This window comes from Bubalus kerabau, chromosome 1 (genome assembly GCF_029407905.1).
Source record: "Bubalus kerabau isolate K-KA32 ecotype Philippines breed swamp buffalo chromosome 1, PCC_UOA_SB_1v2, whole genome shotgun sequence".
Lineage (NCBI taxonomy): Eukaryota > Metazoa > Chordata > Mammalia > Artiodactyla > Bovidae > Bubalus > Bubalus kerabau.
Genome location: NC_073624.1, coordinates 63167802 through 63191686, shown reverse-complemented (window position 1 = coordinate 63191686; position 23885 = coordinate 63167802). Strand labels below are relative to the sequence as shown.

Sequence of the window (23885 nt, the reverse complement as noted above, 5' to 3'; positions counted from 1 at the left end):
AAGCAACAGTTAGAACTGGACATGGAACAACAGACTGGTTCCAAATAGGAAAAGGAATACGTCAAGCCTGTATACTGTCACCCTGCTTATTTAACTTACATGCAGAGTACATCATGAGAAACGCTGGGCTGAAAGAAGCACAAGCTGGAATCAAGATTGCCAGGAGAAATATCAATAACCTCAGATATGCACATGACACCACCATTATGGCATAAAGTGAAGAACTAAAAAGCCTCTTGATGAAAGTGAAAGAGGAGAGTGAAAAAGTTGGCTTAAATCTCAACATTCAGAGAACTAAGACCATGGGATCTGGTCCCATCACTTCATGGCAAATAGATGGGGAAACAGTGGAAGCAGTAAATTTATTTTTCTGGGGTCGAAAATCACTGCAGATGGTGATTGCAGCCATGGAATTAAAAGATTCTTACTCCTTGGAAGGAAAATTATGACCAACCTAGACAGCATATTCAAGAGCAGAGACATTACTTTGCCAACAAAGGTCCATCTAGTCAAGGCTATGGTTTTTCCAGTGGTCATATATGGATGTGAGAGTTGGACTATAAAGAAAGCTGAGCACAGAAGAATTGATGCTTTTGAACTGTGGTGTTGGAGAAGACTCTTGAGAGTTCCTTAGACTGCAAGGATATCCAACCAGTCCATCCTAAAGGAGATCAGTCCTGGGTGTTCATTAGAAGGAGTGATGTTGAAGCTGAAACTCCAATACTTTGGCAACCTGATGCAAAGAGCTGATTCATTGGAAAAGACCCTTATGCTGGGAAAGATTGAGGGGACAAGGAGAAGGGGATGGCAGAGAATGAGATGATTGGATGGCATCACTCACTTGATAGACATGGGTTTGGGTGAATTCCAGGAGTTGGTGATGGACAGGGAGGCTTGGAGTGCTGTGGTTCATGGTGTCACAAAGAGCCGGACATGACTGAACAACTGAACTGATACATATATCATCAGAACAATTTTGAGGATACCTTCTACCACTCAGAGGACAAAGGCCTTTCCACATGTTCTTCCCACATGATTGCCGTATCCATCTCTTATGCCAGCTGCATTTTGATGTACATGAATCCATTAGCAAAGGATGGGGTCTCTTTGAGAAGGGAGTAGCTGTGCAAAATATCTCAGTTGCCCTCATGCTAAACCTATTCATCTATACCCTAGGAATCAGCATGTCAAGAGAGCCTTCATGGACATGGCAAGAAAGAAAGTACTTTTCTCAAGGAAATGAAAAAATAAAAGTCCTATTTCATAAATTAGAGGCATAATGAAATGCAAGTAAATAAACTCAGAACTTTTCAAAATCTATTAATTTTCATATTTTCTCCAGAGTTATTTTTCATTACTCACAAATTCATTGACAGCGGCTTTGCAAGCATATTGTATACATTTTTTTTTTCTATTCAAATTCCCATCCTTCTCTCATTCACTTACCTTCCTCTGGACTCAGCTTTCCATTCTGTGCTTCCTGGTTGGTGCCAGGGGTAAAGTGTCCGCCTGCCAATGCAGGAGACTCAGGAGACACAGGTTTGATCCCTGGCTGGGGAAGACACTTTGGAGTAGGAAATGGCAGCACACTCCAGTATTCTTGCCTGGAAAATTCTATGAACAGAGGATCCTGATGGGCTACAGCCCACACTGTCACAAAGACCTGGCATGACTATGCAGCTGCATACATGTGTTCCACTCTGTAACTATGAAACTGCCATTTCCTTCTTTGAAACTTTTAAAATCCCATTTCTTCCACAATATATTTTGGGAAATTGAATTCAGACAGAAAGAGGCAGAGCAAGAATGCACAAGAGAGATTTCTTTCTAGAAATTCAGGAGACAGTAAATCATGCTAAACACTATTTTTAATTTACTATAGAAGATCATGAGCATAATCTGACCATCTTTTTAGAGTATTACATATATTATTCTCTCCATACTATGGCCTACTTTGAAATTATGTGAAAAATAGCACAACTAAAAAATTAATGGAAATATAGATTCTTAAGAAATAAAAAATCTTTCATTACCCAACTTAAAATCTTCTCTGCCACGTAAGTTATCAATATGAGAACAATTATGAATATATACTTTCAAGAAAACTGTGAAATTGTCCCTCTTTTGGGGAACACTTTAAGTAACACATAACAATTTCTAATAAAAGCCTGAAGAATTAAAAATTGTTGGAAACCATATATGATTACATTTGCTATAATTAGTTTTATATTTAAATTAATGCTTGAAGTTAAGCTGTTTTTTTAACTAATCAATAGTTGACAGTTTTTACAACTTTCTTATATTAGTGGTTATTTTGAGTTAATATCATACACATATAATGCATTCAATTACCTAATTAAATGACAATCTTAATGAATAGGGATAAAGATGCTGACATTGGCAAAATTTTACTGTATATAAATTTAAAATTTTCTTTTGTTAAAAATTTGTATGTTCACTCTGCTTTAAGCATTATAATGATTAGAATTTAGAAGATGATTATGCAAGACCATGCAACTCTGGCACTAAGTTTTTTTCTATTTTTGCTTTTCCATGAAGCCAAAATTTTAAGTAATATTGAATGTTACCCAGTCTCAACTTACATTTTCTAACCTATTTTCTATTATGACTGTAATCCTAATCCATTGAGCCAAATTATTCCTGATATGCATACACTGTACTCAGTTGAAAGTTTATATCCATAATTGCTGAAAAACAAAGAAAACAACTTTAAACATTACTAAAACGTTTTCCAGTTTGGAAAGAGTCATGGAGCTACTATCTCCTACCTTTTTGTTGAATTAATAATTTCTACAGTTAATTGGAAATATTTGAAAATAGTGAAGTTTAGAATTCATTGATGATGTGGGTTCTTGATACCTGAATAAAAATATACCATAAACTAGCGAGTTATACTTCCAAGAATTAAAGGAACTGTAAATTGTATTACAAAAGATATGAAGGGGTTTATGCTGATATCAAATAATATGGCTCTCTAACTCTACACAAACTCTTTAGTGGTTATTATAAAGGTTTCAATCAGTGTAAACATTTTAATTATCAGTATCAGAAGTCAACACAATTTGTGCCTAAAGGGTTCTATATTAATAATTTAGAATTTGCAGACCATAGTGTCCCTGATGAAATTACTCAATTCTCCCCCTCTGTCATACAAATGCAGCTCTAAACCATATGTGAATGAAAGGGCTCAGATGTGCCCAATTAAACTTTTAACACAAATATGTGGTGGGCCAACTATGACCCATGGACAACAGTTTTTGCATACACTTTGGCAAGTATATTATTTCCTATTTAATATCAGTTAATTTGACTAAAATTTGAAAATCCAATAAAAGATGTAAGATTTTCAAATTTAACAGCAAATGTATTTTATTTATTTATTATTAAGAAGGTGAATGAGGACAACATAAATATTTATAAAAGAAAAGATGAGGCAAACATTTCTAACTCATTTTTGAACATTTATATTGCTTTTAATATCAAAAGATTAAGTGAGGAAGTCACCACCAATTTGACTGATAAATAAGGAGATAGTGTACTAAAAGAAAGGATCAAAACTAGTATTTCATGTTACATATGGCCTTACCGCAAAGATAATTATCTTTAGATAATTTACTTGTGGAATTTGCCTCATCAAACGACTAAAAATGAAAAACAAAAGTTGAAATGAAAGTCATATATACAATGATAAAATTCAGTGACCATTCATGACTTTTTAAAGTCTCTTAATAAAACAGAATAGAGCTTTATTTCAGTAGCATAAGTAACCTGACTAGATCATCACAACTAGATAAGCTACTTGTTCCTTGTCTGGCTCCAATTTGAACAAGTCAACGAAAAATGATGTTTTGAGACAATTGGGTATTAGGTGTATGTTCCCAGTGACTCAGTGGCAAATAATCCTCCTGCCAAGGCAGAAGACTCAGGAGATACGGGTTTAGTTCCTGGGTTTCGAAGATCTACTAGAGGAGGAAATAGCAACCTCCTCCTGTGTTCTTACCAGGGAAACCCCATAAGCAGAGGAGCCTGGTGGGCTAGAGTCCGTGGGGTCACAAAGAATTGGACACAACTGAGCAAGTGAGCATGAATATGTGCAAGTGTGTGCAAGGTGATAAATGATACCAAAGACATTTTGCTAATTTAGCTAGCTTGGAAACTGCATCAGGATTAAGCAAAAAAAAAAAAAAAATATATATATATATATATATTTTAGGAATTCATACTGAAAATATACAGGTAAGAAAAAGTTTGCTATATAAGTTCTAGTTTAAAATACAACAAAATGTTTCAAAGCTTTTCAAAAGACAGGTAAAGCAATATAAAATAGCCTTCATATCTATTGAATCTGCTTCATTTGTACTTGAAACTATTTCTCCAGTTCTCTATCCTAGTGTATACTTGAAAATATTCATAACATAAGTTTACAGCACATATCATTTTTAATGTTCTAAATAGTAGCTGTATTCTTGGTAAAATCAGTTTTAAGATGTGAAGAATCACTATAACTGCTTTATTCAATACTCTGCTGGAGATTCTATCCAGGAAACTAGTTCAACAAAAATTGAAAAATATCAGAAATGAGAAAACAAAATAAACAACCAAAAATCATTCTTTGCAATCAGCATGATTTTCCTTCTAGGACCTTACTGTATTTACACTAAATGTTTCTTAAACTGGAAAGTCTCCCTCTCCCAGATAATCACATGGTTAGCACCTATCCCTCCTTGAGATCTCTGTCCAAATACCACCTCAATAAAATCTACCCCACTGACACTATTTAAAATTATACTAGCTCCCCATTTCCAAGGCATTTCAGTTTTCTCTTCCTTTTCAAAACATTTATTATTATTACATTCATGCTTATTATCTACATTCTCTCCCATCCCTCACCCCATGAAAGCAGGGATCATTGTCCACTTTGTAGATGAACTGGTTCACTCCCAGCAGTGGTGTGCTGGAGCCTGTCTGGACCACATCATGGGACCCAACTGGGTAAGGTTCTTGAAATCTGCCCCGGTAAGAGACTTTGCCTTTATATTTGAAGGGGATGGCAACCCACTCCAGGATTCTTGCCTGGAGAATTCCACGGACAGAGGAGTCTGGTTGACTACAGTCCATGGAGTTGCAAAGAGTCGGACACAACTGAGCAACTAACATTTTTTTATCCAAATAGTGATTCTTTTCATATTTTGTTTCTGAAATTCTTTAACAATCAGTTTTTAAGATTTTATTGAGTACTGGAGATTGATTATACACCAAAATTATTTCAAATATTTATTCACTCAGAAATATTTATTGAGTATCCACCACATGACTGACAGATGTTCTAAATGAGAGAATAGTAAATGTTTAACAACTGCCTCTCAGAGGTGAAGTTGAGGGGCTGATTTGTTGAGTTTGTCAATTTCTAAATCTAAATCGAATTTTTGCACACTCAACATGACCTGTTGTTTATGAAGTTACCTTATTTAGCTTAGTCATTTTTGTTTTTGACACTTTCTTTTTAAAAATAATTTTACTTATTGATTTATTTTTGGCTGCACCGGCTTTCTCTAGTTGAGACACCGGCTGCTTCTGCTACTGCTAAGTCACTTCAGTCGTGTCCAACTCTGTGTGACCCCATAGATGGCAGCCCACCAGGCTCCCCTGTCCCTGGGATTCTCCGGGCAAGAACAATGGAGTGGGTTGCCATTACTACTTATGGTGTATGAGCTTCTCATTGCTGTGGCTTCTCTTCATGTGGAGCATGGGCTGTAGGTGGTAAGGGCTTCAATATTTGCAACATGTTGACTCGGTAATTGCGGTTCCTGAGCTCTAGAGCATAGGCTTAGATTTTGTGGCAAACTGTCTTAGTTGCTCCATGGCTTGAGGAATCTTCCCACTTCAGGGATCACAGCCGCATCTCTAGCATTGGCAAGTGGATGCTTTACCACTGAGCTACTAGGGAAACGTAAGCACTTTCTTATTAATCCTCACAAAACTGATTCACCTGTGTCTTTTAATAATGCCTTATCAGCCCTCTGTTTACTTAACAAATTACCCTGAGAAAACAGGAAAGACAAGGTAAATCCAATTCCCTGTGTATGACATAGATGGAGAAGAAATTTCTAAATCTCTTTTTCTCAAAGCAACATTTGTAGGAAAATATAACAGTCTCTGAAGCCTAAGGAAAATATTACTTACATTGCATGGATAAATAATCATAGAATTACAAAATTGTCATTTAAAATATGTGCACTAATATAAATAAAATGTTTTAATAAGTAGAGCTTTTATTATGTGAAAAGGTGTAAGAAATATTTGACTTGTCCCCCCAAGTGCAACTGAGTTTGTATACAGAGCTTGGATAAGAGACAAAAATCAATTATGAGTCACAGTATAATGAAATGTGCCCCAATTTTGCAATATCAGAAATGAAGGATATTGTGGGTCAAATATTACCAGTCAAACCACAGTGAGAATATAATCCTGAGAGCAATGACACGGTTAAGTCACCATATTTGTTTTGAGAGTACAATTAAAACTAAATAAATTGCTAACTCAGATCACCAACTCTGCAATTATATAATTATTGAAGTGATCAGACCATAAAATTTGAGACTAAATCATCAAGAAAAACCAGGAAGCAAGTATAATTTGTTATTATTCAGGTTAATGTATATTATTGCATCTCATTCATGTGTTTTAAAGTCGTATTTGCATATGGGTTTGTGAATTTAGGAAATTTTTGTTATTAAGGAGTTAATGGTGGTTTACTAACAAGAATGCTATTCATGGAGTCCTAAAGAAGCAGCATAGCAATAAGTATTGAGTTGTTCATTAATTTTTCCTAAATTAAATGGTTTTCGTTTATAGAAATAAAACTATAAAAATAACATTCCTTATTTAAAGGAGTATCTGCTTCCCAGAAAAAGTTTTGTCCATCTACTTGCTCATTTGCTAAGGCAAAATTGTAAAACAAAAGAAAATAAGTGTGCATTGTATGAACTAAACTGAGTGTAGGCAATTATTTAATTTGGTAGCAGAAGTTAGTTTCTTGTGCTTTTGATCTTTTATCAGAAAAGGAAGAAATTAAGGCATTACATCAACCAAACCTTTATGAAAGTAAATTAGGAAAGAGTGCCCCAAAATACTCCCATGGGTATCTACCTATATTCTAAAGTGAGATATTACTATGCTGTGTTGTTGTTGCTCAGGTGGTTAGTTGTGTCTGACTCTTTCCAACCCCATGAACTGCAGCATGCCAGTCTTCCCTGTCCCTCACTATTTCCCGAAGTTTGCTCAAACTCACATCCCCTGAATCTATGATGCTATGAGGCGTCTCATCTTCTTTTGTCCCCATCACCTCAGCCCTCAATCTTTCGCAGCATCAGGGTCTTTTCCAGTGAGTGAGCTCTTCCAATGAATATTCAGAACTGATTTCACTTAGGATTAACTGGTTTGATCTTCTTGCAGTCCAAGGGGCTCTCAGGAGTCTTCTGCAACACCACAGTTCAAATGCATCAATTTTTTGGCACTCGGCTTTCTTTATAGTCCACACATGACTAACAACCACACATGACTACTAGAAAAACCAAAGTTTTGACTAGATGGACTTTTGCTCTCAAATAATGTCTCTGCTTTTTAAAATGCTGTTGAGGTTGGTCATGGCTTTTCTTCCAAGAAGCAAGCGTATTTTAATTTCATGGCTACAGTCTCCATCTGGAGTGATTTTACAGCCCCCCCACCCCCAAATAAAGTCTGTCACTGTTTACACTGTTTCCCAATCTATTTGCCATGGAGTGATGGGACTGGTTGCCATGATCTTAGTGTTCTGAATGTTGAGTTTTCAGCCAACATTTTCACTCTCCTCCTCTTTCACATTCTTCAAGAGGCTCTTTAGTTCTTCCTTACTTTCTGCCATAAGGGTGGTGTCATCTGCATATCTGAGGTTATTGATATTTCTGCCCACAATCTTGATTCCAGCTTGTGCTTCATCCAGCCCGGCATTTTGCATGATGTACTCTGCATATAAGTTAAATAAGCAGGGGGACAATATGCAGCCTTGAGGTACTCCTTCCCTCATTTAGAACCATTCTTTTGTTCCATGTCCAGTTCTAACTGTTGCTTCTTGACCTGCATACAGAATTCTCAGGAAGCAGGTCAGGTGGTCTGGTATTCCCGTCTCTTTAAGAATTTTCCACAGTTTGTTGTGATCCACATGGACTGTGGCTACAGACCATGGGTTCGTAAAAAGTCAGACACGACTGAGCAACTAACACACACACACAAACATGCAGGGTGATAATATACAGCCTTGAAGTACTCCTTTCCCAATTTTGAAACAGTCCATTGTTCTGTGTCCAGTCCTAACTGCTGCTTCTTGTCCTGCATATAGGTTTCTCAGGAGGCAGGTTAGATTGTCTGGTATTCCCATCTCTTTAAGAACTTCCCACAGATTTACTATGTTCACTAGTCGTTTAAACTAGTGAAAGTCACCTAAACAAAGTGGGCCTCAGTAATACAAAATTTAAAATGTGGAAGTAGGCATACACAAACTCTGTATGCTTTCAAACTCTGTTTATGTTATCTGCAAACTATACTGGTTTTTATACTAATGAGGAAAGGAGGAGAACCAATTTAAATATTTCTGTACTTTTTATAAAGGGAGCTAAATATTTTAAAGAATACCTTGAACCAATTAAAATTTATTAGAAAAAAAAAGCCCTATTTAAGTGTTATCATAAGAGTTTTATTTTATCCAAAGTCTATGATAGTGTATTTTGAAGAAGAAATAATGATTTTGAACTTCAGATAATATTCCTTCAGTTCAGTTCAATTCAGTCGCTCAGTCCTGTCTGACTCTTTGCGACTCTTTGCCGTGAATATCAGCATGGCAGGCCTCCCTGTCCATCACCAACTCCCAGAGATCAGTCAGACTCACGTCCATCGAATCAGTGATGCCATCCAGTCATCTCATCCTCTGTTGTCCCTTTCTCCTCCTGCCCCCAATCCTTCCCAGCATCAGAGTCTTTTCCAGTGAGTCAACTCTTCGCATGAGGTGGCCAAGGTACTGAAGTTTCAGCTTTAGCATTATTCCTTCCAAAGAAATCCCAGGGCTGATCTCCTTCAGAATGGACTGGTTGGATTTCCTTGCAGCCCAAGGGACTCTCAAGCGTCTTCTCCAACACCACAGTTCAAAAGCATCAATTTTTCGGTGCTCAGCTTTCTTCACAGTCCAACTCTCACATCCATACATGACCACTGGAAAAACCATAGCCTTGACTAGACGGACCTTTGTTGGCAAAGGAATGTCCCTGCTTTTGAATATGCTATCTAGGTTGGTCATAATTTTCCTTCCAAGGAGTAAGCGTCTTTTAATTTCATGGCTGCATTCACCATCTGCAATGATTTTGGAAAGTTGAATGGAAATTGGAGAGAGTTCTGTAGGTGAATTTTGAATTTCATTCATTATCGCCATGAAGGATACTTTAAAAGTTTTGTATTCTATCCTCAAATGTATTTTCACCTTTTATTTCTTATAGGAAACACATCCATTTTCTGTTTGAATGGCGGGAAAGGATTAGCAATGAAAAACCACACAAGACCCACAGAATATATTCTTCTGGGGCTATCAGATGACCCAGAGCCTCAGATTGTGATTTTTATCTTTTTAATCATCACATATATATTAACTGTCACTGGAAATTTGACCATCATCATTCTCACCTTGGTGGACTCCCATCCACAGACACCTATGTATTTTTTCCTCAGGAACCCCTCTATATTAAAAAATTTTCTTTACAACTCTCTGTATTCCTAGACTTCTGAGCACAATTATCACCAGGGACAAAATGATTTCATACAATGATTGTACAGCTCAGTTGTTTTTCTTCATTTTCTTGGGTATCACTGAGTTTTATCTTCTAACTGCCATGTCCTATGATCGCTATGTAGCTATCTGCAAACCCCTGCATTACACAACCATCATGAACAACAGAGTCTGCGTATTGCTTATCTTTTGTGCTTGGCTGGCAGGGTTCTGAAACATCTTCCCACCTGTTATTCTGTTTCTCCAGTTAGCTTACTGTGGTTCTAATATCATTGATCACTTTGCTTGTGACTATTTCCCCCTCTTGCAACTATCCTGCTCAGACACGTGGCTCCTTGAAGTGATTGGTTTTTACTCTGCAATAGTGATTCTGCTTTTTACTTTGGCATTAATAATTCTATCCTACATGTTCATCATCAAGACAATTCTGAGACTGCCTTCTGCCAGTCAGAGAAAAAAGAGATTTTCTACATGCTCCTCTCACGTTATTGTCATTTCCATCTCTTATGGAAGCTGTATATTCATGTATGCCAACCCTTCAGCAAAAGAAAAGGCATCCTTGAACAAAGGAGCATCTATTCTGAATGCTTCTGTTCCCCCTATGTGACCATTTACATATTCACTGAGGACCCAGCAAGTGAAAGAAGCCTTCAAGGAGACCATCCAAAAGGTTATCTTTACTCCAGGAAATGCAAGTGATTATATCATTAAAAGAGTAAAGTTCTTGTCAATGCTTTCTGTTACTCATAATCTGCCCAAACTCTTTCAGTACAGTTGTATGAATCCTTTTCATCTGTTCCCATGTTAAAAAATTCCCCACACTGAACCTAATTAACTATATAAAGTTGAATATTACTTCAGAATTTTCTATAATTTTTTATTCAAATATATTTGGATGAAGTAAAGAACACAGGTTGGTGTTACAATTTTATAGGCCATTTAGTTTGATGAAAAGAATGTCAGACTTGATGTGCATTTCTGAAATTTTCATTCTACCAGGTAATAGAAATGACATTATTAGGAATTTTTATTCTATCTGGAATTTTCATGAAATCAAACAACAACAATCCCTAGAGGGTTGAAAATAAATATAAATATCAACTTAAATATTTTTAAAGTTTAGAATCTGAAGTATATTTGAACTCTTTATACTATTATAATACTTTTATAATAATGAGGAGGGAGAAGAAAGAGGAGGGTAGAGTTAATATTTTTTCAGTAATTACTATATTCCAGGCCTATTCTAATTATTTTCTTCATATTGGCTCATTGAATCTTGTGAACAGCTTTATTTCATTTTCAGTCACTCATTCGTCATTTTCAGTCATTTGTGCTCTCATGGACTGAAGCACACGAGGCTCCGCTGTCCTTCACTAGCTCCCCGAGTTTGTTCAAACTCATTTCCATGATCTAGTAATGCCTTCCAAGCATCTCATCCTCTGTTGCCCCCTTCCCTTCCTTCCCTCAATTTTTCCCAGCATCACGGTCTTTTCCAGTGAGTGTGCTCTTCACATAAGGTGGCCAAAATATTGGCGCTTCAGCTTCAGCATCAGTCCTTCCAATGAATATTCGGAGTTGATTTCCTAACTGGTTTGATCTCGCAGTCCAAAGGACTTTCCAGAATATTCTCTAGAGCATAGTCTAAAAGCATCAATTCTTGTGTGCTCAGCCTTCTTTCTTGTCCAACTCTCACATCCTTACATGACTACTGAAAAACCCATAGCTTTGACTATACAGATCATTGTTGGCAAAGTGATGTTTCTGCTTTTTAATATACTAAGTTCATCAAAGCTTTTCTTAAACAATTTTCTGAGGTAACTGTTATTGATTTTCTATTGAAGATATTTTTACCTTATCTTTTCCTCTGGAAATGTTTCATATGACTGTTCTTATTTCACAGCCATGATGAAAAGGTAAAATTGGTGTTAATTTTAATTGGCAATAGAGATGAACAAGAAAGAAAAGGGATCCAGATTGGAAAAGAAGTAAAACTTTCATTGGTGACAGCATGATACTATACAAAGAAAACTGTACAAATACCATCAGAAAATGACTAGACTAATCAGTTAATTTAGTAAGGTTGTAGGATACAAAATCAATACGCAGAAATCCGTTGAATTCCAATACACTAGCAATGAAAATCTGAAAGAGAAAATAAAGAATCAACTCCATTCATCAAAGCAACAATAACAATAAAATATCTAGGAATAAATGCACAAAAGAGCTGTATAAAGAAAACTATAAGACATTGATTAAAGAAGTCAAAGATGACATAAACAGATGGAGAGACATACCAATTCTTGAATTGCAAGAATCAATGTAACAAAATAGAAAGCCCAGAGATAAACCCAAGCACTTTTGGGCACCTTATCTTCAACAAAGGAGGCAAGAATATGCAACAGAGGAAAGACAGCCTCTTCAATAAGTGGTGCAAGGAAAACTGGACAGCTATGTGTAAAAGAATAAAATTAGAACACTTCCTTACACCATTCACAAAGATAAACTCCAAACGGATTACAGACCTCCACCTCCTTATGTTTTGGAAATAAAATCAAGTAGGACCTTATTACGGAGAAGGCAATGACTACCCACTCCAGTGCTCTTGCCTGGAAAATCCCATGGATGGAGGGGCCTGGTGGGCTGCAGTCCATGGGGTTGCTAGGAGTCGGACACGACTGAGCGACTTCACTTTCACTTTTCACTTTCGTGCATTGGAGAAAGAAATGGCAACCCACTCCAGTGTTCTTGCCTGGAGAATCCCAGGGATGAAGGAGCCTGGTGGGCTGCCGTCTATGGGGTCTCACAGAGTCGGACATGACTGAAGCGACTTAGCATCAGCACCAGCCGGAGCAGGACCTTATTAAACTTAAAAGCTTTTGCACAGCAAAGGAAATCATAAACAAGATGACAAAACAACCCTCAGAATGGGAGAAAATAGTTGCAAATGAAGCAACGGACAAAGGATCAGTCTCTAAAAAAGCAACTCATGTAGTTCAATAACAAAAGAACAAGTCATTGACACAATGAGCAAAAGACCTAAATGGATGGCTATTTCTCCAAAGAAGAGATACAGATGGCTAATAAACGCATGAAAAAATACTCAACTTCACTTGTCAAAACTACAATGAGGTAAAACCTCACATCGGTCAAGATGGCCGTCATCAAACAAATACTGGAGAAGATGTGAAGAAATGGGGATCCTCTTGCACAGTGGGTGGGAATGTGAATTTATAGAGCCACTATGAAGAATAGTATGGTGATTTCTTTGAAAAATAGGAATAAAGCTTCCATATGACCCAGCAGTCTCACTACCGGGCATATATTCAGAAAATCACAATTCTAAGACACAGGTACTCCAGTGTTCACTGCAGCACTATTCACAATAGCCAGGACATGGGAGCAACCTTGATGTCCATTGGCAGATGGAATGGATAAAGAGATTGTGGTAAGCACATGGACAGAAGAGGCTGTCAGGCTATAGTCCTTTGTGACTCTAACGTCACAAAGAGTTGGCCATGACTGAGCACAAATGCACAACCATAAGCTGGGTTATAAACTGGTTCATAACAATCCAAGCACCCACATAAAGGAACAAACTGGAATCAAATATAGTGAGGTAGATAAACCTAGAGCCTGTTATAGAGTGAAGTAAATCAGAAAGAGAAAAACAAATATTGTATATCAACACATATATATGGAATCTAGAAAAAATGGTACCTATGAATCTACTTTCAGGGCATCAATTAGAGACACAGACATAGAGAACAGACCTGTGTACATAGCGGTGATGGTTGGGAGAGGGTGGGGCAAATTGAGAGACTATAATTGAAACTCATACATTAAAATATATTAAACAGATAGCCAATGAGAAGTTGCAGTACAGCACGGTGAGCTTAACCCCAGCCTCTATGACAACCTAAAGAGGTGGGCTGGGGTAGGAGGTGGGAGTGAAGTCAAAAAAGAAGAAACATATGTATATTTATGACAGACTTGTGCTAACATATGGCAGAAACCAACACAATATTGTAAAGCAATTATCCAACAATTAAAAAACATTGAAAACTAGTATTCAGCATGACTGAATATTTCCTGAATTTCTAGAAAGAGTGTTTCCTGTCAAAATCAAAATACAGGTCTCTCTCAGGCATTGCTGCTCTGCCTTTTACTGTCTGTCCTAATTTTGTAAGAAATATTGTGAAAACATGGAATGAAAAAACATTTCAAAGAGGGAAATGAGGTGAGTTCCAAGGATGAATGGAATGATGAACCCAAAAGAAGGGTAATACATGAGAGAATGATGAGAATTTGAATGGCAAAAAATGTATATACTATATTTGGTAGTTCAGTTCAGTCATTCACTCATGTTCAATTCTTTGCGACTCCATGGACTGCAACAGGCCAGGCTTCCTGGTCTATCCCCAACTCTTGGAGCTTGCTCAAACTCATGTGCATTGAGTCAGTGATGCCATCCAACCATCTCATCCTCTGTCATCCCCTTCTCCTCCTGCCTTCACTCTTTGCCAGCATCAGGGTCTTTTCCAGTTAGTCAGTTCTTTGCATCAAGTGGCCAAAGTATTGGAGCTTCAGCGTCAGCATTAGCCCTTCCAATGAATATTCAGGATTGATTTTCTTTGGGATTGACTGATCTCATTGCCATCCAAGGGACTCTCAAGAGTCTTCTCCAACACCACAGTTCAAGAGCATCAATTCTTTGGCACTCAGTATTCTTTATGGTCCAACTCTCACATCATACATGACTACTGAAAAAAAAACCATAGCTTTAACTAGATGCATCTTTGTTGACAATGTCTGCTTTTTAATATGTTGTCTAGTTTGGTCATAGCTTTTCTTCCAAGATGCAAGTGTCTTTTAATTTCATGCCTGCAGTCATCATCTGCAACGATTTTGGAGCCCAAGAATTTAAAGTTTGCCACTGTTTCCATTGTTTCCCCATGTATATGCCATGAAATGATGGAACCGGATGCCATGATCTTTGTGTTTTAAATGCTGAGTTTCAAGCCAGCTTTTTCACTCTCTTCTTTTACTTTCATCAAGAGGCTCTTTAGTTCCTCTTCACTTTCTGCCCAAAGGATTGTGTTATCTGCTTATCTAAGTTATTGATATTTCTTTCATCAATCTTGATCCCATCTTGTGCTTCATCCAGCCTGGCATTTCACATGATGTACGCTGCATGTAAGTTAAATGAGCAGGGTGACAATATACAGCCTTAGCGTACTCCTTTCCCAATTTGGTACCAGTCTATTGTTCCATGTTCAGTTCTAACTGCTGCTTCTGGAACGGCATACACATTTCTCAGGATGTAGGTAAGGTGATCTGGTATTCCCATCACTTTAAGAATTTTCCACAGTTTGTTGTGATCCACACAGTCAAAGGCTTTGGCATAGTCAATAAAGAAGAAGTAGATATTTTTCTGGAACTTTGTTGAATTTTCTATGGTCCAACAGACGTTGGCAATTTGATCTCTGGTTCTTTGACCTTTCTAAATCAGTTCTAACATCAGGAAGTTCTCAGTTAATATGCTGTTGAAGCCTCACTCAGAGAATTTGACTATTACTTTGCTCGAGAGTGTAATAAGTGCAATTGTGTGGTAGTTTAAACATTCTTCATGGTGGAGAGTTCTGACAAAGCGTGGTCCTCTGGAGAAGGGAATGGAAACCACCTCAGTACTCTTGCCTTGAGAAACGCAGGAACAGTATGAAAATGCAAAAAGATATGACACTAAAAGATGAACTCCCCTGGTTGGTAGGTGCTCAATATGCTACTGCACAAGAGTGGAGAAATAACTCCAGAAAGAATGAAGAGATGGAGCGAAAGTGAAAACAAGGCCCAGTTTGGATGTGACTGGTAATAACTAAAGTCTGATGCTGTAAAGAACAATATTGCATAGGAACCTGGAATGTTAGGTCCATGAATTAAGGTAAATCAGTTCAGTTCAGTTCAGTCCAGTCGCTCAGTCATGTCTAACTCTGCGACCCCATGAAAACATAAATCAGAAGTGGTCAAATAGGAGATGGCAAGAGTGAACTCAACATTTAAGAATCAGAGGACTAAAATGGACTGGAATGGGCGAATTTAACTCAGAGGACTTTTATATCTACTACTGTGAGTAAGAAGTAGAAGAAATGGAGTAGCCCTCATAGTCAACAAAAGGCTAGTGTGAAATACAGTACTTGGGTGCAATCTCAAAAACGACAGAATGAACTCTGTTTGTTTCCAAGGCAAACCGTTCAATATCACAGTAATCCAAGTCTATGCCCTGACCAGTAATGCTGAAGAAGCTGAAGTTGAATGGCTCTATGAAGACCTACAAGATCTTCTAGAACTAACACCCAAAAAAGATGCCCTTTTCATCGTAGGGGACTGGAATGCAAAAGTAGGAAGTCAAGAAATACCTGGAATAATAGGCAAATTTGGAATAAAGAAAGAAGCAGGGCAAAGCCTAATCGAGTTTTGCCAAGAGAACACACTGGTCATAGCAAATACCCTTTTCCAACAACACAAGAGAAAACTCTACACATGGACATCTCCAGATGGTCAACACTGAAATCAGATTGATTATATTCTTTGCAGCTGAAGGTGGGGAAGCTCTATGCAGTCAGCAAAAACAAGACTGGGAGCTGACTATGGCTCAGATCATGAGCTCCTTACTGCCAAATTCAGACTTGAATTGAAGAAAGTAGGGGAAATCACCAGACCATTCAGATATTACCTAAATCAAATCCTTTATGATTATGTAGTGGAAGTGACAAATAGATTCAAGGGAATAGATCTGATAGAGTGCCTGAAGAACTATAGATGGAGGTTCATGACATTCTACAGGAGACAGTGACCAAGACCATCCTCAAGGAAAAGAAATGCAAAAAGGCAAAATGGCTGTCTAAGGAGGTCTTACGAATAGCTGAGAAAAGTAGAGAAGCGAAAGGCAAAGGAGAAAAGGAAGGATATAATCATTTGAATGCAGAGTTCCCAAGAATAACAAGCAGAGGTAAGAAAGCCTTCCTCAGTGAACAATGCAGGGAAATTGAGGAAAACCAGAGAATGGGAAAGACTAGACATCTCTTCAAGAAAATTAGAGATGCCAAGTGAATATTTCATGCAAAGATGGTCACAATAAAGTGCAGAAATGGTATGGACCTAATAGAAGCAGAAGATATTAAGAAGAGCTGGCAAGAATACACAGAAGAACTATACAAAAAAGATCTTAAGACCCAGATAACCATGATGGTGTGATCTCTCACCTAGAACCAGACATCCTGGAGTCTGAAGTCAGGTTAGCCTTAGGAAGCATCACTATGAACAAAACTAGTGGAGGTGATGGAAATCCAGTTGAATTCTTTCAATTCCTAAAAGATGATGTTGTTAAAATGTTGCACTCAATATGCCAGTTTTCATATCCAATCCCAAAGAAAGACAATTCCAAAGAATGTTCAAACTACTGAACAACTGCACTCATATTTGGTAAGGTGCTAGCAATAAAAGTATGAGCACTGAAAAATACTTGCAGGGAGACTATGTGAAAATTAATAGACTTTGAAAGCCCTGGTTTTTATTTGATTTCTCATTGTTATGCCTCTAATTTATAAAACAAGGTGCCGGGAGCCGGCATATTGCATATTGAGTGAGGATCTGGAATAGCTCAACTAGAATTCTATCACTGCCGGGGGCCAGCGTGAGGCACTCCGCCCATGACAAAGGTCATGAGGAAGGAGGCTCGGCATACGCAAAGGCAGGATCGAGCCTCAGGAGTCCCCCTGGAAATTCTCGAGCATCTACCCCCCAAACCTGAGTCTGCCTACTTTCTGCTTTGTGTTCTCACCTACACCTCTGACTTTATGGGGACTGTCCCCCACTACCTCTCTCTGAAAAAAGAGTTAGCTTACAGCTCCAGTTAATAATCCCTGGGTGTGACAGTGTTTCAACCTACAAACTCCTTTGGAAATCCTCTAGCCTGCCTGAATAGGTTTTTCCGGCCACATGTGATTGTTCAGAGCCTCCCAACTGTGAGAGGCAGGAGATGTTCTAAACTGCCTAAACACAGATTCCTTTGAGTAGTTAAAAGATTGATTAGAAATTGTATTGGTGAAGGGTTTTTCACTTTTTGGGCCAATGTTTGCTGCTAAGTCTCCATACTCCTTACCTACTGTGTCCTTGGCAGTGTATTGATTGATATAATGGGTGTATAGAAATGTAAAATGCAGCTTTGTCCAATGCTTTTTTGGAGGCTGGTGCCTGACTTTGGAATAATCACCTTTAGAGAAAAATAAGTTTCTTAAAATGTTAACAGGCCTCCTGGCCAGAAGATGATGTCAATCACCTGAACTTTTGCATATGATAAGTTTGAAAGCCTGGCTTCGATTAGAACCAGGAACTGCTGTCCTTGCATGACTCCACCCCTTCCCCCATGATCGTCTATGCATAACTTAAGGTATAAAAACTACTTTGGAAAATAAAGTGCGGGCCTTGTTCACCGAAACTCGGTCTCCCCATGTCACTCTCTCTTTCAAATTCTGGCTGAGTCTCCATCTGGAGCACGGAACCCGCCATGCTTGCTAATTGTGCCTGGGCTTCTAAGATCCGACCGGGGAGGCCTCAGTGTCTCCTCTCCTTCGGGAGAACGGAAGGATGCCTGCGGCCTACGTAAGTGGTGCAAACTTCTTGTCTTGAAGTTTTATTGGTCTCCCGTGTAAACCAAGCTACTCAGCCTCTTTTCTTCACTGAATTTTCCTACTGAGCAATCCTTATCAGCCGCTTTTCTCCACTGAATTTTCCTACTGAGCTATCCTCATTCTATTACTCTTTATATCCTTAATTAATGTTTAATTAAGCAGTTGTTTCCTGACCCTCGCCTACGCCGTCTCTCCTTCGAATACCCTGGATCAGCCGGGGCTGGACCCCGGCAACAAGGCTTTTATTTTTTCATTTCCTGAGAAGAGTACAGTCTTCCTGGCCATGTCCATGAAGGCTCACTTGACTTTCAGATTCCTTAGGGTATAAATAAAGGGGCTCAGCATGGGGATAACTGAGGTGTTTAGCACAGCCACTCCCTTGCTCAAAGGCACCCTGTCCTTTGCTGATGGATTCATGTACATGAAAATGTAGCTACCATAAGAGATGGAGGTGACAATTTGTGAAAAGAACACGTGGAAAAGGCCCTTGTCCTCTGAGTGGTGGAAGAGATCCTCAAAATTGTTCTGATAATATATGGATAGGACAGAATTATTAATACCAAAGTGAACATTAGGGTAAATACAGCAGTAGGAAAGACCATCATCTCTAGCAATTTGGTGTCTGAACAAAAAATGTGTGAAAGGGGAAATAATCGCAAGTAAAATGATCAATAGCATAATCAAGTTGTCTGAACAGCATGAGTGATGAGAAAATGATTAAGGATGAAGTCAACCAAGAAGCCAAGACAAGTAGTGTGCAGAGTCTATGATTCATGATGCTCATGTAATGCAGCTATTTGCAGATGGCAATGTAATGGTCAGAAGACTTGGCAGCCAGTAGGCAAAACTCAATGACTCGTAAGAGAATGGAAAAAAACAACAACGAGTCATACAATCAGCAAAAGAAAAGGTTTTCTCTCCTGTAGTAATGGTGATAAGGGATTTGGGTACAGTGACAGTTGTGGATGACACCTCTAATATGGAAAAATTTCTGAGGAAGAAATACATGAGGGTCTGTAGGTGAGCATCCATCAGGGTTAGGGTGGTTAATGGTCAGGTTTCCAGTGATACTGAGCATGTAGGTGGTGAGTAGAAAGACACAGCTCACAACGTGAAATTGTGGGTCATCTGACAGTCCCAGAAGGATAAACTCTCTTATTTCTATGTAGTTTCTCCTTTTCATCTTCTTTTGAGTATCCTTCAGGGTAAAACGCAAAGAGACTAAAAGGAAGCAAACTATTCACACATAGCACTGGAATTTATTTCTGGAAGGGCTATGCCATACCAATTTAACTTGGGAGATCTTTGAAACAACTTATCTTTAAAGATTTTTTTTTTAACATATGCCAGTGTGTGTTTTTCATAGAATATTTCTTTTATTCTTTTTTCATTTTTTTCTTTTATGTTATGTTTATTTTTATTATTATTTTACTCTACAATATTATATTGGTTTTGTCATACATCAACATGCATCCGCCACGGGTGTACACGTATTCCCCATCCTGAACCCCCTCCCACCTCCCTCCCCATACCGTCTCTCTGGGTCATCCCAGTGCACCAGCCTCAAGCTTCATGTATCCTGCCTTGAACCTGGACTGGCCATAGGACCCAGCAATCCCACTGCTGGGCATACACACCGAGGAAACTAGAATTGAAAGAGACACGTGTACCCCAATGTTCATCACAGCCCTCTTTATAATATTCAGGACATGGAAGCAACCTAGATGTCCATCAGCAGATGAATGGATAAGAATGCTGTGGTACATATACACAATGGAGTATTTTTCAGCCATTAAAAAGAATACATTTGAATCAGTTCTAATGAGGTGGATGAAACTGGAGCCTATTATACAGAGTGAAGTAAGCCAGAAAGAAAAACACCAATACAGTATACTAACGTATATATATGGTATTTAGAAAGATGAAAATGACAACCTTGTATGTGAGACAGCAAAAGAGACACAGAATATTTCTTTTAAAATAACTATTTCACTGATTGAAATGAGGTTAAAAATATGCTTAAAAATTTTATTCAAATCACATACTTTAAATGCGAAGAGCAGGAATTTTAACCTAGGCTTTTCTATGTATATAAAATACTGGAATAGAAATGCTATCTATTGATCTTTTAAATCCTTTCCTAAAATATTTCTTCCCCAATGGGAAACTCCTCATCTTTTCTTCAAATTCAGTTAGATTGCATTATTTCCTAATCTTTTACCTGATTTCTTATATTATTATTTTGCTAGTTAATTTAGAAAATCCAAATATGTCAGGGAAAAGGTCACTCAAATGGGTCCGTCTCCCAAATGAAAGTCATTGGACTTAAACCTTCAACAATATGAAAGACTTCTAAGTTCTCACTCTGACTCACACCCACCTTCCTAACTTCTGACTCCTTATCTGAATCACACCTAATGGATTCACTATTGTGACCATCTCGAGTATTGGAGCCAGGGTTTATGAACTCTGAAATCTAATGCCTGATGATTTGATGTGACAAAGATGTAATAATAATAGAACTAAAGTGCACAATATGCAAAATGAGCTTGAACCATCCTGTAACTAGCCTCCACCCAGGTCCTTGGAAAAGTTGTCATCTGCTAAACTGATCCCTGGTACAAAAAGTTGGGGAACTTGTGTACAGACTCCAGAGTACAGAGGAGGTAGAGTGGATTTTTCATAGACTGCATCTGTGTCATTGGCTAAGGAAACTAAGTTGTATGAATATCTGAAATCAAACATAAAACATTATCTTTCAGAGAATATTTTTTTCTTCAAAATCTCTGCTATCTAAATATTATTATTCTCTCTATATGTGTGTGTATATTCTTTTTTTTTCTTCTTTTAAAATTAAATTTATTTATTTTAATTAGAGGCTAATTACTTTACAATATTGTACTGGTTTTGCCATGTATCAACATGCATCCACCACGGCTGTACACTTGTTCCCAATCCTGTACCCCCCTCCCACCTCCCTCCCCATACCATCCTTCTGGGTCATCCCAGTGGACCAGCCCCAAGCTTCCTGTATCCTGTATTGAACCAGGACTGGCGATTCGTTTCTTATATGATATTATACATGTTTCAATGCCATTCTCCCAAATCATCCACCCCCCCCAATAGAGTCCAAAAGACTGTTCTATACTTCTGTGTCTCTTTTGCTGTCTCCCATACAGGATTATCGTTACCATCTTTCTAAATTCCATATATATGCATTAGTATACTATATTGGTGTTTTTCTTTCTGGCTTACTTCACTCTGTATAATCGGCTCCAGTTTCATGTATATTCTGCTTTCTATCCTATGTTGTATTTTTATATTTTCCTTTTTTCTACATTGATATTCACTTAGTAAAATCTCTATTTTTTCAGTATATTGGTATAATTCTTAAATAGCAATGAAAGACATTTACTTTGTTTTGCTGTTTAACAGTAACAAAAATAACAATGCATTTATTTTAAAAGGTCAATAAATTGACCCAGTTATTTTCAAGATCACTCATTCTGTGAATTCTCTTTGAATGGTAAAATTTACATTTCGATATCAGGGGAGAACTTTCTGCAGTAAAATATTTAATTTCAAGATATAGGTTTATTGATTTGTTGTATGTGCATGCTTTGTTGCTCAGTTCTGTCCACCACTTTGCAAACCTATGGACTATATCCCATCAGGCTCCTCTATTCATGAGATTCTCCAGGCAAGAATACTGGAGTGAGTAGCCATTCCCTTCTCCAGGGGATCTTCCTGACCAAGGGATCTAACTGGGTCTCCTCCATTGCCAGCAGATTCTTTACCATTTGAGCCACCAGGGAAGGCTTATTTTTTAGTATGTAATACATCATAATATTGTGAAAATTCTCAGTGTTTTTTTTCTTCTACAACCCTGAGCCTTTTCATTCACTTTACTGTATAAGAAAACTATAGCTACTCTCGATTTAGGGAAAATTCCAACTGAGATGAATGGTGGCCAATTCTACTGGGAAATCATGTGATGTTTAGGAGAAAATGAGTATATCGTTTTGCTAATCCTCAAAGATCAGAGGAAAACAATATCTTGAAACTGACAAAAACAGCAGGCTTTACATTGTCTGTAGACAAATTCATGGCAAATCAATATTTGATAAATATTCATTAATGCAAGTGTAAAAGTCATTGTTCTCAATTAACAACAATCTTCTCTAATTAACTGCTGTACATAACTCTGATCCTTAAACCATTTTGGAATGTGAAGTGTCAACCATTCTTGGGATGTTTTTGATAAAGCAATGAAGAATATACCCAAGTCTTTTAGACCTCATTTCAGACTTAACCTTCCTTAGGGCTTATCCACACTTTTCCTGCTATTCCCATGAAATTTAGAATAACAAGCTTCATATTCCTTTCTCTCCCTTAAGATTTCTAATGTCTTATATATCTCATGTTGAATCAGGCTTGTGGTTCATTTAGGGTGAAAATTAACCTATCCAATAAACTACTGCTTGCCAGAGGAAGCAGGGGGTTGGGGGTGGTGTGTGATTGGGGCTGGCATATATATATATTGTTGATCATTATTCATTATTGTTCATCTCAGTCGCATCCAACTCTTTGTGTTCCTTTGGACTGTAGCCTGCTAAACTCTGTCCATGAGATTTTTCAGGCAAGAAATACTGGATTGGATTGCCATTTCCTCCTCCAGGCAATCTTCCTGACCCATGGATTGAATCTGTGTCTCCTGTGTCTCCTGCACTGCAGGCAGATTCTTTATCTACTGGGCCATTGGGGAAGCCATACACTATTGTTGAGTAATTATTATAAATTACTAACAAATCTAATTATTTTCACATAGTATCTCTAGAGTTGTTTTTCATTTCTCATACTTGTATTGCTAGCTCTTGCCAAGGATATTAGATACATTTTTTTCCACATTCCCATCCTTCTCTCATACACTTCCCTTCCTTCAGGCTAGTCTTTCCACTCTATAACCATGAACTGACCTCATAATTCTTCTTTGAAATGTTTTTAATTCCACATTTTTGGACAATATTTCTTTAAAAATTAAAGACAGAAGAGGCAGAGCAAGAGCACTCAAGAGAGACCTGTGTTTTATGATTTCACCAGAAAACACTCTTTCTAGAATTTCAGGAAATATTAAATCATGCAAAGCACTATTTTTAATTTACTCTACAATGGCCATATGCATAATCTGTTCATCTCATTAGACTATTACATATACCCTCCTCTGCATATTGTGGCCTACCTAGTAGTTATGTGAAAACAATACAACTAAGAACATAATGTAATTATATTTTCTGAGAACTCAAAAACTTTTCTCTTTACTCAGCTTAAATCTTCTGTGCCATATAATTTATCAATATGAATATATA

The 23885-nt window shown here is 37.7% G+C and overlaps 1 pseudogene; it reads left to right on the top strand.

Annotated features, from left to right (window-relative positions):
- Nucleotides 1-9589: 9589 nt before the first annotated feature.
- LOC129641540 (olfactory receptor 6C3-like) lies at nt 9590-10531 on the top strand (annotated as a pseudogene).
- The last annotated feature ends 13354 nt before the right edge of the window (nt 10532-23885 follow it).